General features: G+C 41.9%; 1 long non-coding RNA gene across 1 annotated transcript; it reads right to left on the reverse strand.

The window, feature by feature from the left end:
* Nucleotides 1–545: 545 nt before the first annotated feature.
* LOC117662044 (uncharacterized) lies at nt 546–4,558 on the reverse strand. Its single transcript, XR_004590258.2, has 2 exons — nt 4,455–4,558; nt 546–752 (listed from the first exon to the last, which is right to left on the reverse strand). It is a non-coding gene; the product is annotated as an uncharacterized LOC117662044 (long non-coding RNA).
* Between the last annotated feature and the right edge of the window lie 7,729 nt (nt 4,559–12,287).

Genomic DNA, 12,287 nt, shown 5'->3' on the forward strand with positions numbered 1-12,287 from the left:
GACGTTCTAGGACAGATATAAGGAAATTTCAATTTAGCTGATCCTAAACCAAACCCCTCCTCCCATTTCTCTCAAGGTTCTGGCAATCCTTGCAGTGGCCCTTCCTAGGACTTAGCTCCCCTCCTCACTTTCCTTTGAAAGTGAAGAGGAAGTGAACACAAATCATCAGAGAACCAGTCTAGATTCTCCCAATGTTAAGTAGCATTTGTTCCCTCTTCAGCCTATTTACATGTTCAAGAGTGTAAGTGTGGTATGCATGACAAGATTCTTCCAGGTTTGTTTAGTAAGCTATTGTGGGGTGTCTCTGCCAGTATTGACCTGGGACCAACAGTGCTGGCACACAAGTCGCAGTATCTTCTGTACAGTATGCCCAAACGCAAGTTAATTCAGTGTAAAGTAGGTTTCCCAACCACTGCCCCAGGATTTCAGTCCCAATATGCATTAGGAGCAGGGTTAGGATTTGATTTTGTGGTTTTATCATTTAATCTTCATTTTTTCCTCATTTTCATTTTGGCTCTTTTACCTTCTATTAAAGTTGTCAGGAATTTGTTTGAAGCTACAAATGCTTTTAATATAGCAGCACAAAGAATACTCTTAGCAGAAATAAGATGTTCAAAATTCCGTGCATGCTTCAATTGGGTTAAAACGGCATTTGAGATTAAGCATTATCTGCAGAGTTCATCATTCCTCCACAGGTGGTCTCTGCAAAGCTGTGCTTCATGGTAATGCATACAAACAAGCTCAAAGATAGTCTGAAAGGAATGAGAATGTCACTGTGAATCTGCCTTCCCTCTCAGAGCTATACAGTTTGGTGAATTTTACCTTAATGTAAATGTGAAGACATCTATAACTGATTTGAGTCTTTCCATTAAATACATGCAGTAACTTTACACTGCAGGCCCAGATGGATCCATCCTACTAGCCAACAGACACATTATCATTAAAGTAATCATGCATAAAAGTGTACCCTGGCAAAAATAAATTATAGTTGCCTCCCCCCCTCTTTGTAAGAAGGAGGCACCAAGCAACTGCATGAATCAGCACTTGTATGCTTGGGTGTTTGAGCAGGGCAGAGGGCATGTCTATACGCAGCAAAACGACACTATATGTTTAGTTGATTGCCCTGCTTGACAATTGTCTCCCCCTTTTATCTATTTCAGATTATTGGCTCCTGGGCTAAAAATTTATTTGCTAATTGGATTCATTTCATTGGTCATACCTTAACAGATAATACAAACAACTGAGAGATAAATCTTGATATGCCTAACAACTGAACTGCTAACTTATCCACCTTGTTTTCTACTGCTGATGGGAGAAGAGGAGGACAAACAGTTCTAGTTATTTATTACATCCAGGAATTTCCATAATATATTTCCTATATAATGAATGACATTTGTGCTATTTTATGCAATATCAGCTTCATTCTTGTGCAGAGGGAAATATAAATTCTTTTGGATGTATTAATACTAACTTTGTTTAGATATCAAAAATAAAGTCTGTAGAGATTCTCAGTCGTCCAGGTCATGGTTGTCCCAAAGGTGCTTTTTCGGGAGACAACTGGACTTTCTTGTTTTTTTCTTTGACGACATTTCGCTTCTCATCCAAGAAGCTTCTTCAGCTCTGATAGGATAGTGGGGAATGGAAGGATTTATATTCCATGCAGACGGCTGGTAATTTCCATCCTTCTAGAGCCGTGATGGCGAACCTATGGCACGGGTGCCACAGGTGGCACGTGGAGCCATATTGGTGGGCATGTGAGTGTTGCCCTAGCTCAGCTCCAGCACGTATGCGTGCGCCAGCCAACTGATTTTCAGGCCTTCTGGTCCCTCCGGAAGTTGGGAAACTGGCTGTTTTCAGACTCCAGAAGGCCTCCGGGGGAATGGGGAAGGCTGTTTTTGCCCTCCCCAGGCTCCTAGAAACCTCTGGAGCCTAGGGAGGGGGAAAAACGGGCCTACCGGCCCACCGTGCCATTGCATGCCAAAAGAAGGGGGAAGTGTGGGGGGGTCATGTGCGCATGCACGAGAGGGTGGAGCGCATTGAATTATGGATGTGGGCACACACACCCACACCCGCGACCCCCCACACTCCCCCCCACTTTTGGCACACAAGGGCAAAAAGGTTAGCCATCACTGTTCTAGAGGGTCGTTGACACACTTGGAGGTTTATCTATCTATCTCTCTATCTTCAAAGAAAAAACAAAAAAATCCAGTTGCCTCCTGAAAAAGCACCTTTGGGATATCAAAAAGAAGTAATATTTCTGTTGGTGTCAAGGAATAGAGGGAAAAGAAAAGAGGAGCAATATAATGTCCTGATTCCGATAGAATGCCTAGATATATTTGGCAGAGTGGAGATACCTGGACAAAGGAGTACTTCATCCCCATGAAAAATAAATAAGGGAGCATCTTTACACAAGACTTAAAATTCTACTATTCATTTAGTCAATGTCAGAGTTGCCAGCAATTCTGTTTTTCTTGGCAGCCCATGGGGGCTGCAACCATGATCTCAAATGATACTAACCTAAACATTTAGAGGGAAAGATTCCAAGATGGAACCTATATGGGGATACTTTATCATTGGGAACAAAGGAAAGGAGATTCCATACAGAAAAGGAGGAAATGACTGCAAGGTACACTTGTACAAAAGGAAACAGGAAGCCATGCTGTTTTATAAACGAAAGGAAGACCAAAGTATGATGAACGTGATATTGCGGAGAATCAAACTGTATTTTTTTGTGAAAAAGCTATCAGAATATTTCTATGCAAGGGCATCAGATCCTTTTAAGCTGTAAAGTATAGAAAAGTAAAATTTCACTGGTCCACCAGTCTTTGTTAGATAAAATAGTCAGGATGGTTTGGGAGATAAAGATGATTTTGGTGAGAAACACAATGTAAGAGTGAATCAATGTTGTTGAGGCCAACTATGAACCCCTAAAGGGCTGAAGAGGAATTGGTGGGAAAATAGTTTAGTAAAGGTCAGTTTCAAGAGAACAGGAATGCATTATCTGAAGACTGGGGATTTATCCTGCCCCTGCTGCAGAAACTTGACAGCTGGCTTCATATGTAAAAAGACTGACCCTGACATAAACCAGTGCAGTTTGATAAGAGCCAGAGCTGAGGGTGCACTTGAGCTGGTGAACAAGGAAATGTCATTTCCAGACCTATAGATTGCCAGGATAAATGTGGAACGTAAGAGCACATTAGTGCCATATCGGCAATGCAAGGTGTACACAGTGGTGTACACAAATCTGATTCCAAATTGTTTGTCTATGTACCAGGGGTGGTTTCTACTTACCTTTACTACTGGTTCGCAATGGGGCCACTCGTGTGCACGCTCTTCTGCGCAAGCGCAAAAGCATTTTCATGACATCAGGTTCAGTGGGCAGAGTTTCCCGCCAGTTTTACTACCAGTTCTATAGAACCGGTGCGAACTGGGGGCAACCCACCACTGCTATGTACCAGATAAATATAATGGTGTTAAAGACAGTTCAGCTTTGAAGATAATGATAAAAAAAATCTCAGATGATAACCATAAATGTGAATTCATTGATAGGCCAATGGGTCTCTAATATAGATCAAGTGCTTCAGATATAAATAGAATAGAGTAGAGTAGAGTAGAGTAGAATAGAATAGAATAGAATAGAGTAGAGTAGAGTAGAGTAGAGTAGAGTAGAGTAGAGCAGAGCAGAGCAGAGCAGAGCAGAGCAGAGCAGAGCAGAACAGAACAGAACAGAACAGAACAGAATAGAATAGAATAGAATAGAATTTGAAGGGAATTTAGAGGTCTAGTCCAGCCCCCTGCTCAAGCAGGAGAACCTATACAATCTCAGACAAGTGACTGTCCAGTCTCTTCTAAAAACCTCCATTGATGGAGCACCCATGATTTCTGAAGGCAAGCTGTTCCACTGGTTAATTGTCCTCACTGTTAGGAAGTTTCTCCTTAATTCCAGGTTGCTTCTCTCTTTGATTAGTTTCCAACCATTATTTATTGTCCTGCCCTCTGGTGCTTTGAAGAATAATTTGACACCCTCTTCTTTGTGGCAGCCTCTCAAATACTGAAATACTGCTATCATCCCACCCAGCGGTGGGATTCAGTCAGTTTGCACTGCTTCGGATGAACCAGTTGTTAAATTACCCCTCCCCCCACTATCAAAGTGGATCCTGGGCGCTGCACTGTGCTGCAATGGAGAAATGAACAACGGAGTGGCCGGCATGAGGGAAGGAGAAGGCCACTTTCCCTCTTTCTTCTCCCTGCTCCTCCTCCTTCCCTCATGCCGGCCGCTCCATTGTTCATTTCTCCATTACAGCACAGCGCCCAGGATCCACTTTGATAACCCAGGGGGTGGGATAATAATTTGCCTGGCCAAACTAACCCTGCAGTCTCCCCTACAATGGGCCCAGTTTCAATTGTGCTGCCAACTTAATTCCTCACCCTCTCACTTTTGCTTGCAGACTTACCAATACCCCCTGCACGCAGCTCCATGGGGAGGGGGGAATCCCTCCATCCACTTCCCCCCAATTCTTCACCTTCCCGTATGAGCTCTTGGGAGCATCAACTCCTTGTCTCTATGGTAACCCACCCTCCTCATTCCTTGAAAACATCACCTCTTAAAGGAGCCACGTCCAGAAGGCTGAAACAGCCGCGAGACCAACTTACAGACAACCGCCCTCAGAAACAACCTTTTGGCAAAGGGTGGAAATTTAACAACCGGTTCACTCAGGGTCAGGTTGGCCATCATGGAAGAGTTGTCCTGCATGTGTGGTGGAGCTGGAGGACGGGAATGGGCCACACCTCCCACGACAGTCAACCTGGCCTTGGGCAAACTGGTTGTTAAATTATTTGAATCCCACCACTGATATCATCCCTAAATCTTCTTTTCTTTAGACTAGCCAGACCCAAAACCTGCAGCCGTTCTTCATATGGTTTAGTCTCCAGGCCTTTGATCATCTTAGTTACTCTTCTCTGAACTTTTTCCAAGGTCTCAACATCTTTTTTGTGGTATGGTGACCAAAATTGGTTGTAGTATTTCAGGTGTGGTCTTATTAGGGTTTTATAAAGTGGCACTAATACTACACGTCACAGATGAAATTCAGCTGTTCTCACCGGTTCGCCTGAACCATTAGTAAATTGCTTACGCAGTTTGGAGAACTGGTTAAAAATAAAGTGCAAGAGAGGTTCTCTCTCTCTCTCTCTCTCTCTCTCTCTCTCTCTCTCTCTCTCTCTCTCCCTTCAGTTAATAGCTCCACTTAACAGTTGCAGCTGGAATGCAGCCGATACATGCTGAATCAAGTCAATAAACAACAGAAACTGACAGGATTAGGGCAGGAAAACCCATCAATCACCCATCTAGGGATGGGATTAAGCTCTCCCCTTCAGGAAGAAGGACAAGATTACAAACATTTTCATTATAAAGAGTATTAAGTAACACTTCTGTGATCAGCTGATACTCCCTGGAGTTTCCCAAGACCTTTTATAGCTGCTGCAATGTTGGCTACTTCTTGTTTCTTCCTGGGAGAAAAGATACAGGAGAGGACAATGATGCAGCTTGATCATACAGGCCGTGAATTTAATGCATGTGTGGTCCAGCCAACTGTATTGCTTCTGCTGTGAAGCAATTTAGAACACAGAGAACATAGAATAATAGATTTGGAAGGGTTAATGGGTTTTGGCAGCACACCCATGCTTTCAATTAGCCTGAGCAGCTGCTCCTAGTTTCCCTCTCAGCTACTGCATTTGCTTTGGGGTTGACTTTTTTTTTAAAAAAAGGGAATGGCTGTTTTAAGTTTTCTGCATTGTTTTAGTGGTTCCTGTCCTTTTGGAGTGTACTTCCCTCACTCTTTTTGAAAGCCTCTAGTGATGGAGCACCCACAACTTCTGAAGCCAAGCTATTCCATTGGTTGATTGGTCTCACCCTTAGGAAATTTCTCCTTAGTCCTAGGTTGCTTCTCTCTTTGGTTAGTTTCCATCCATTGTTTCTTGTTGTGCCTTTTGGTGCTTTGGAAAATAGATTGACTCCCTCATTTTTGTAGGAGCCCCTCAAATTTCCTGACAGAACAATTAATCAGTGGAACAAGTTGCCTCCAGAAGTTGTAAATGCTCCAACACTGGAAGTTTTAAAGAAGAGATTGGATAATCATTTGTCTGAAGTGGTGTAGGGTTTCCTGCCTAAGCAGGGGGTTGGACTAGAAGACCTCCAAGGTCCTTTCCAACTTTGTTATTCTATTCTATTCTGTTCTGTTCTATTCTATTCTATTCTATTCTATTCTATTCTATTCTATTCTATTCTATTCTATTCTATTCAGCCTAATATTTAAAATATTCTATTCTAAATGTTTAGAATATTTATTTATTTATTTATTTATTTATTTATTTATTTATTTATTTATTTATTTGTCAGATTTAGGACTCGGGGCGGCTCACAACAATAAAACAACCCAACAATAGATAAAAATTAAATAATATTAAAAACCAATTAAAATCCCCAAATCCCCAAGTTAAAATCCACGACAGATCAGGGAAGTTGCTGAAAGAGCCATGTCTTTAGGTCAGTGCAGAAGGTGCAGAGGGGCCGTCCGGAGCCCAGTGGGCAACCCATTCCAGAGGGTCGGTGTGACCACAGAATATGTGGTCGCACCGACCCTCAAATTTATAAATTATAAATTATAAATTTATTTATTTGTCAGATTCTATTCTAAATATTTATATATTCTAAATATATAAATAGCGCTATTTTATTGTGCTATTTTATTGTGAGTTGGACTAAGGAGAAATTTCCTAAGGGTGAGACCAATCAAGTTGGCCCACGCCCACCCAGTCACATGACCCATTTCCCACAGAAAACACCAGGAGCCACAAAACCTGGGCAGGTATAATTGGGTGGGGTCATGTAATTCGGTGGGGTTTTTTATCAGGTTCGCCTGATACGCCAGTTGCGCCACTTTCTGGACCGGGACTCCCTACACACGGTCACTCAAGCACTCATCACCTCTCGTCTGGACTATTGTAACACTCTCTACATGGGGCTTCCCTTGGGGTACACTCGGAGGCTCCAACTGGTGCAGAATGCGGCCGCGTGGGGGATTATGGGAGTGACGGGGCGCTCCCATGTGACTCCTCTCCTGCGCGAGCTGCATTGGTTTCCAGTGGACTTCCAGGTGCGCTTCAAGGTGTTGGTGATCACCTTTAAAGCGCTCCATGGCTTAGGGCCAGGGTACTTACGGGGCCGCCTTCTGCCACCAATAGCCTCCCACCGGCTGGTTCGCTCCCACAGAGAGGGCCTCCTCAGGGTGCCGTCGGCCAGACAGTGCCGGCTGGTGACCCCCAGGAGGAGAGCCTTCTCTGTGGTGGCACCTACCCTTTGGAACAATCTACCCCCAGAGATACGAGTGATCTCCGACCTCCGGACTTTTCGTCGGGCCCTAAAAACTTACTTTTTTCAGTTAGCCGGTCTGTCTTGATTTTATGGTAGGTTTTAAAATTTGATACGTATTTTAAATTGACAAGTTTTAAATTACGGGCCAAATTTATTTAATTATTTTAAATTTATTTTTAACTGTAATGTTATGTATAAATGTTTTTATTTTGGCTGTTTACCGCCCTGAGTCCGAAAGGAGAAGGGCGGTATAGAAGTTTGAATAATAAATAAATAAATAAATAAATAAAAATGTGACTGGGTTGGAGTGACATTGAGTTGACCATGCCCACCCACCCAGTCACATGACCACCAAGCCACACCCACCCAGTCACATGACCACCAAGCCACGTCCACCAAGCCACGCCTACAGAACTGGTAGGGAAAAATTTTGAATTTCACCCCTGCTTCATGTGATCTTGATTCTATGCCTGTTTATACAACCCAGGATTGTATTAGCTTTTTTGGCTGCTGCTGGATACTGCTGACTCATATTCAAGTGATCACCCTTTAGGACTCCAAGGTCCCTCTCACAGTTACTGTTTTTGAGCCAGGTCTCACCTAATCTGTACTTATTCCTTGGATTTTTCCTGCCTAAATATAAAGTTTTGCTTTTCTCCACATTAAAATTCATTTTGTTGGATAAATAGGTAGGATCTTTATCTAATCAAAGATGTGTTGGTGGTGAAGACCTACATCAGGGAGGGATGCATGAAGTGTACATCTTCAGTGAGAACACTTATAATTTGTGACTAGAACAGTAGTTCTTTTATGTAAGTTGGACCCAAAAATGAAGCCATTGGTGAAACAGTACAAGGGTGTTATATCTATGAGGAGCTATTCCAAGACTGGCAGAATGAAAGACTGAAGTCACAATAACCATATGGTTCAATAATTGGATTACGATCTCACTCTTACTAAAGAGGAAATCTGACATATGAGTAGATGTAGCCTATGGCAATAAAAGGAAGATGATGGCACAAATCTTGCTTATTTCTTGCTATTTGACAAGAAAACATAATACTGAAAGGCAAAAGTAAAAGCCTGCCATCCAGATAAAGAAAGAAAATGATAACTCTCCAACAGGTAGAAGAATAGAACATGGAGAGGCCAAATGGCAAAACTTAAAAGTGATATATGGAACCCTCTACTATAAAGTGGAAGAAAGCTGAATGGCAAGGTGCTAGAAAAGTAGATATCCTGCAAATTAATAAATGTAAACTACATCCTTTTTACAAGAGTGGAAAAATGGTAAGGGCTGAAATGTTCCTGAATTAGAAGAACTGCATGAAATGCTGAAAATCACAAAGACCCATTATATGTCTGAGTGTGCTATGCTTTTTGGAGAAGAAAGAAAGCAAGTATACAGTATTCTAGAAGAACAAATTCTATTGCCCTTCTTCATTAAAGGAAGGAGACTTCTGCTAGAATTCTGGAAGTGCTTTAGAAATCACAAGAATAAGAATAATTAAATTGGCATAAGATTGGTTAAGAGTTTTCTATGGTTTCTATGAAAGAAAACCTACATAGAGAGGGACATAAAATCTGAAAGTGATCCAATTATTGTCAGAGGTACCACCTGGAGCCTAGTGCTTTCAGTTTTGCTGCTGATGGTTGGTGTAGGGATATGGTGCTGATATCCAGGACCCTTGAGTATAATATGGATGGACACTCGACTTGAAAAGCTGATGATCTATGATCAAGGAGAAAGTGGGATCTTGAGTGGGTTCAAGAGAAGATATGCAAGTAGTTCTCAACTTATAGCCATTGATTTAATGACAATCTGGAATTATGATTGCCTGGAAAGCCATCATTAAACATTGCATCACCATTCCTCGCAGTCATGTAATTGCAAGCTGGGTGCTTGGTAACCTGTTTGCACATATGACTGCTTGCCCAATGATCATCTGATCACCATTTACAATCTTCTTTGCTAGCTTCCCTAAATAGCCAGTGCGAAAGCCAACAGGGAAAGTTGAAAGCTGCTGCCACCTGCTAACAGGTCTCCCTCTTGTCTCAGGCTGAAAGAGTTGCCTACTGAGGGGAGCCGAACACCTTCGGCAGGATGCAGAAATGGAGGTAAAATCCTAAAGATTTCAGCTCCATTTCTGCTCTCTGCTGAAGGAGTTCCATTCCACACATGAAAAAGAGTTGAATTCCTTTGGCAGGCAGCTCTTTCAGCCAGTACCAGAAACAAGAGAGAGACAAAATCCAAGCAGAGAGCCAGTTTAGTAAAATAAGGAGTGTTGGATGGCTCAGGTGGGTGGGCAGGATCCTGGAAGGCTTGGTACAATGTGTGTGCAAGTATTTTTTTGCTCAGGCATGGAAAATCCTGTTCGGATATGTGAGAATTTTCGGCTCCTGACTATAGTCTCCTAGAATCTCCTCCATACTCCTGAGACACCCTGCACTCATTACTGGGGACTCCATCTGCTTAATGAACTGTATGATTGCTTAACAACCACAGCTGAGAGTGCATTATTATAGTTGTTGAGTGAAACAGGCACATGGGCAGGCACATGGGCATTTCACTTAATGACCACTTTGGTCAAAGATCAAGATTGTGGTCCCAATTTTGGTTGTAAGTCAAGAACTATCTGTGCTAAAATTGTTGTAACTGGGAAATCTATCACAGATAGTCTTTCTGAATGCAAATCTCAGGTCTGATGATATTACAATGTCAATTATACATCCATGCTAGTAGACACGGATAAGGCTAACCCAGTGAACAACTTGAAGTTACCAGATCTGGTCCCTGGGAGACTAGAGGATCTTTTTCCACATGTTTTCCATGTGAAGAGTGATGCTAATTTCAGTAGTGCAATACAAAGCACTAGAGAAGAATGAAGCCTTTGCTTTACTTCTTCTGTTTAGTGTGCTATTTGCTTATTCACTTATTTGTATGCAATAGATATACTGAATTAGGGAGGAGTGTAAATCAATTCAGCCCTTCAATTCTTCCTATTGAATATCTTAAACTTGAAAAGGGAAGGGATCTGAGTACTCCCAGAGAATATTTAAAGAGCCCAATCTACAGTATTATCCTATGCCAAAGGATAAAATACTCTCTTGGTACTTTGGAAAGGGTGCAAGATTCCATGTAGTGAACAGTATAAATGGAGGTGGAGATGTTCAAAGATTTGTCCCTCCAAAGCAGAACTACAATCCATGCCTCTTAGAGGGAGCCCACCCATGGAGACATTTATAATGTAAAGATCTATATGGATTTGGTGGTTTCCAGACTTATAACTGAACGTCTGAGGTTATTAGTTGTGGGGACAGGGATAAAAATGGGGTCACAGAAAGAAGTATTAATTAATTTACTTATTCACTGAGCAACCCACCTTGATCCCAAAGAATTCTGGATAGCATGTAAATATAAAAACTGAATCATAAAAAAGAAGTTCAAATTTTAAAGTAAAAACCTTGTCCCTTGGGGTCAAAGGCACACTGATCTTAAACGGCCCCTTTGCAGAAATCTGGAAAAGGTGGGGATGTGAGATTTTTTTCCCCAAAACGTATCATTGTTTCAACATATGATAAAGCCTCCTTCAAGTCAAGCTCCACTTCTGAGATAAGTCCTTGTAACTTTGCTGGTGACAATGAAGAAATTGTTCACAAGGCATCATTTTCATTGGAATCCCAAACCTTCCCCTTTTTGTATATGCATCAATGCCACATGGCATGGGGTTTTGATTGTGTGATCACAAATCTATGTTGACTTTTTTTATCACCACCACTGTCCCCGATCACAGTATCTAGCCATTCCTTTCCTGGGCTTTTCTGACTTCCCACTCTTGCTTACAGTCCTGGGATATCCTAGAGTATAATAAGCCAGAGTTTGCAGAGGAAGAAGAGAAAAACCACTATTCATTATTCGATCATGATACCTAAGGCTGATTTTGAAATATGAGTTGGCCACTTCAAAGGCAGAATATTATATTTAACCAAGAGGAAAGCACCAGAAGAGGGAGGAGGAGAACAAGGAAGAGGAGAACAAGGAGGTGGAGGAGAACAAGGAGGAGTAGTGGGAAGAGCAAAAGTGAGTGTCTGGTGTCTTAGAAGAGGACCGATGCAATCCTAGGCTGCATTACAGAGGGATAGAATCAATATCACGAGAAGTGATATTATCCCTTTGTAATGTCTTAGTAAGACCAAACTTGAAGTACTGCATCCAATTTTGGTCACCACAACATAAAAAAGATGTTGAGACTCTGGAAAGGGTGCAGAGAAGAGTGACAAAGATGATTGGGGGGTGGGGTTGAAGGCTAAAACATATGAAGAACGGTTGCAGAAATTGAGTATGTCTAGTCTAGTGAAAGGAAGGACTAGGGGTGGCATGTTAGCAATGTTCCAATATTTGAGGGGCTGCCACAAAGAAGAGGAGCTCAACCTATTTTCCAAAGCACCAGAAAGCAAGCCAAGAAGCACTGGATGGAAACTGAACAAAGAGAAAAGCAACCTAGAACTAAGGAGAAATTTTCTGATGGTAAGAACAGTCAACCAGTGGAACAGCTTACCTTCAGAAGTTTTGGGTGCTCCAATACTGGAGGCTTTTAAAAAGAAACTGGACAGTCTTTTGTCTAAAATTGTATAGAATCTTCTGCTTGAGCAGTAGGATGGACTAGAAGACCTCCAAGATCCCTTCCAACTCTCTTTATATTATATTCTGTAATCTTCCTCAAGGCTACAGAGGCAAGCTTTGTCTAGAGTGGCCAGGGTCAGCCAGTGAAGTTAATATCCTATGTATTAATAATCAGAAAATCCTTATATTGACTAGCATGAGTGGACTCTGCCAAGGGCCATGACCTATTTAATAGCCTAAACTGCTTAGCTCCTATGATATCCTTTACTGACTTTCATTGCAACTATACTCAGG

This window comes from Pantherophis guttatus, chromosome 2, assembly GCF_059756535.1.
Source record: "Pantherophis guttatus breed Tessera chromosome 2, ASM5975653v1, whole genome shotgun sequence".
Classification (NCBI taxonomy): Eukaryota; Metazoa; Chordata; class Lepidosauria; order Squamata; family Colubridae; genus Pantherophis; species Pantherophis guttatus.